General features: G+C 30.1%; 1 protein-coding gene across 1 annotated transcript in view; it reads right to left on the bottom strand.

Moving 5' to 3' along the window:
- LOC107701195 (peroxisome proliferator-activated receptor alpha-like) overlaps nt 1–3,998 on the bottom strand; it is a 51,819-nt gene extending 47,821 nt beyond the window's left edge. Inside the window, exon 1 of the mRNA XM_016503157.1 lies at nt 3,816–3,998. The gene's annotated coding sequence lies outside the window, so the exon portion shown is untranslated. The remainder of the gene's footprint in view (nt 1–3,815) is intronic.
- Between the last annotated feature and the right edge of the window lie 481 nt (nt 3,999–4,479).

The raw sequence follows: 4,479 nt of genomic DNA, 5'->3' as shown, positions 1-4,479 counted from the left end.
TCTCGCACAAAAGAGCCGCATGTTTAGAAAGCCATGTAAAATTAATGCAAGTTTAACTTTGAAAAAAACATATATCGAGACTTTATGGCGGGTTTTTCCCCATCCCACTGCATCTCATGTTTTTAAATGAAAAATGAACTGTGTGATTGGCTTTCCACCCTTTGTATTAAACTATGCATACGTACATGACACTGTTTTGTTTATAGTTGTTTAAGCAACATAATGATTTTTTTAATTCGTTTATAAACATTACTTTAAACATTATGCACTTTTTTTCACAGATAGTCATGTTATCTTATGCTTTAAATAAACGTGCATTAGTAATATTTTGCTCGATGCGCCCACTTGTGGCCGCAGAAGAGAAGCCAAAAGCTTTTTTTCCCCCTAACTGAAATTATGCATTTTAAATTCGAATATAATTCGAATTTTGATCATATTTAAGTACAAAATTCGAATTTAGTTTTTCAGCCATTTTGACAGCCCTACTGCGGTGGTAACATGGTACATTAATGGTATGTGATGGTAATTCCACAGGATTTTGAATCTTATTGCCAGATTCATATATCATGGTATTTACATAATATAGTCAAAGTATACAACAGCAACCAAGGGAAAAAAACCTACATTAAAAAACGAATTGGTAGAAATGATTGTCACTCAGAAACTGCTAATAAATGTTACAATAAATTACAAAGGAATGGCAAGTAACACACTCATTTTGAAGTAGAAAGGAGTGTTATTTTAGTATCATTGAGATTAGACTTGTGCCGGTATTCGGTAATGCGATATATCAACTAAATTTCAATATCGTGATAATAAAGTATACCGTGATAAAAGCATTAGCAATTAATCGCAACATGAAAATTTGATACCGGCATATCCCTAATTGAGATACTATTATACTTTTCATTAATATTCTGAATAAAACATTTGAAAAACATTTTATATTTTCTGATTTGATTTTATTTCTACTTAAATTTTTAGTAATCTTGTTGTGGTTTTGCTATTTTTTTTTTTTTTTTCAAATGTCTAGATTATGTTTTTTTCAGTTTTAGTTTTACTTATTTTAGTACTTCAAGTTAAACTAAATGAAAATGAGAAATGTTGCCTTGGCAGCTAGCCAAAATAAAATGAGTTTTTAAATAGGTTTTCTTGTATTTTATTTTAAAGTGAAATTTATTTCAAGCAATTGAAAATGTTTTTTGCTATGGTTTTAGTTTTAGTTAAAGACTGTAAAATGTACTCTAATAATCTTTTTGTTGTTTTTTTATTTACATCTTCGAAAAATTATTACATAAAAAATTATAAAAAAAAATGAAAATAATAATATAAATAAAATAAAAAATAATTCAATTTTAATTATACTCAAAATAGGCTACATAGTCTTTATGCAAAAGTATCACTACTATTGATTATTTATTATATATATTTTTTTTTGTAGTTTTTTTTTTTTTTTTGAGTGATATGTGACTTTTTTGTCATGAACCTACAATTAAACACAGATTAACCTACAAATTTAAACAGTCTGGTTGACAAAATTGTCTCGTTTTCACTTGTTGTCTACTAATATTAATATTGTTTATTAATTCATTATTAATATTAATAATATGATATGAAAGTTTATAGTACTCAATAGTAGACAGCGCATACCTTGGAATTAACATGTTAAAAATCCACAATTCCAGAAAGTGATTAAGACTCAAACAATGTCATACTGAGCTGCTACAGCAGCGTAATGGACACACAGTAACTACACCGGTGATATTATGTAACTCTCTTTCACCACAGGAGCAAAATCTCTTCTCTTCTCAAACCCAGAAGGCAACATTTTAACAAAACCATCTGATGTGCTCAGAAAAGCCTGGTTAGTGTTGGAAAACTGCTGTGTGATGACACAAGCTCTGGTCAGTCACAGCACGTGAGGCTCTGTCAATCTATAACCACATGATCTAAAACTACAGATCACAACCAGAAAACCACCAGGCATGATGAAAGACACTGGGACAAATCAAATCCTGCATGTTGTTAAGACACTAATTCTCTGTACACCTGCTCATAAATATAATATTCTATGAAAATAACTAAAGAAATAGGAAAAATAATTAAATAAATATGGATAAATATAGTATACAAATAAAATAAATAAATGTCATACATAATATGAATAAATGTAATGTAATTTATAATATAATAAATGTATAACCATAAATATAAGAAATCTAATAGCATTTAAGAACATAACATTCCACGAAAATAACTAAAGAAATAGGAACAATAATTAAATAAATATGAATAAGAATAGTATAAAAATAACAATATATATATAATATGAGTAAATATATTGTAATTCATAGTATAATAAATATATAGTATAATAAATAACAATAAATATTAGAAATCTAATATCATCTAATAGATTAAGGACATAATATTCCACGACAATAAATAGTAAATATAAGAAACATAAATATAGTCAAATACAATGTAGTATATAATATAAAAAATTATATATATGAATAAATGTAATGCAATATTTATAATAAAATATATAACAACAAATATAAGAAATCTAAAAATCTAATAGCATCTAATAGATTAAGACAATATTCTACAAAAAGAACTAAAGAAATAGCAAAAGAAATATACATACACTAGCCTATTAATAAAATATAATATAGCATATATAAAAAAAACATATCATGTCACAAAATATTGCATATTCTATGAAAAGAACTAAAGAAATAGCAAAAGAAATATACATACGCTAGCCTATTAATAAAATATAATATAGCATATATAAAAAAAACATATCATATCACAAAATATTGCATATTCTATGAAAAGAACTAAAGAAATAGCAAAAGAAATATACATACGCTAGCCTATTAATAAAATATAATATAGCATATATAAAAAAAACATATCATATCACAAAATATTGCATATTCTATGAAAAGAACTAAAGAAATAGCAAAAGAAATATACATACGCTAGCCTATTAATAAAATATAATATAGCATATATAAAAAAAACATATCATATCACAAAATATTGCATATTCTATGAAAAGCACTAAAAAAATAGTAAAACACATTATTATCAATATTATTATGTAATATTAATAAAACAATGTAATATACAATATAAAATATACAACAATAAATATAAGAAAATGCATAGATTTAATACATTAAAACAAATATAGAGTAACAGAGCAAACTAGAATAGGACATAAAGCACAAAGGAACGTTAAACAACTGAGAATAGAACAGAATAGAAGAGAACAGAATAAAATTGAACAGAACAGAATAGAATAGAACAGAACAGAGTAGAAGAACAGAACAGAACAGAATAGAGTAGAACAGAACAGAATAGAAGAACAGAATAGAGTAGAACAGAACAGAACAGAATAGAGTAGATCAGAACAGAATAGAAGAACAGAACAGAATAGAGTAGAACAGAACAGAATAGAGTAGAACAGAACAGAACAGAATAGAGTGCAACAGAACAGAATAGAACAGAATAGAGTGCAACAGAACAGAATAGAGTAGTGCAGAACAGAACAGAACAGAGTGCAACAGAACAGAATAGAGTAGAACAGAACAGAACAGAATAGAGTGCAACAGAACAGAATAGAGTAGAGCAGAATAGAACAGAATAGAGTAGAACAGAACAGAACAGGATAGAGTAGAGTAGAACAGAATAGAGCAGAACAGAACAGAACAGAACAGAATAGAGCAGTATGAGGGAGTGCAGGATGTGATCTTCAGTTCACACAACAACACTGATTCTGACAAACACAAACAGCGAGTCACCTTCAAGCGCAGCAGCCAGCGCTCGCCAAACATCGCGCGTCGAGGCGTCAGTGAGCCGATGGCGGTGCTGTCAGCGCGATCACTGCAGCGAAAGAGCATTTATATCATTTCTATAAACACATAATCTCCGCCGAAACTCGTCGCGCACCTCCGCCGCTGTCAAACTGCAGCCGCAGCTCTCACGCGCCGCTCGGAAACGGCGTCATGACGCTCAGATGATCATGCGGACGCACGAGCACACCCCCCGACACACCTCAGCGCTCGGCCAATCAGAGCGCAGGACACGCCCCCTGACGGGAACGCTGAGGACAGATTGAAGGGTTGGACTGCATTATACAGTAATATTCAGTGCATGCAGTGCACATACTGTACACTCATCATCTCGCCAACATCCAGCTTAAACAATGACAGTTAGTATGCGATGCGATGGTGTAGTGAAGAGAATAAAAACACCAGACAAATGCAATTCAGTTATAGAACATAGACACAAATCTCTGCAAGATCAAAACAGTGATGATTATAATGCAATGCAAATATTTAATATATAGAAAAAGCAATGTAAAACAATAAAATGGTGACAAAAAGGGTAAATCTCTGTCGATATCACAACTACAATTATTTTTCATCCAGAATGTGTGTGTGTGTGTGTGTGTGTGTGTGTGTG

The sequence above is a fragment of the Sinocyclocheilus anshuiensis genome, unplaced genomic scaffold, assembly GCF_001515605.1.
Source record: "Sinocyclocheilus anshuiensis isolate Anshui unplaced genomic scaffold, SAMN03320099.WGS_v1.1 scaffold1858, whole genome shotgun sequence".
NCBI lineage: Eukaryota > Metazoa > Chordata > Actinopteri > Cypriniformes > Cyprinidae > Sinocyclocheilus > Sinocyclocheilus anshuiensis.
The sequence above is the reverse complement of the archived record's forward strand: the minus strand, read 5'-3'. Positions and strand labels throughout refer to the sequence as shown.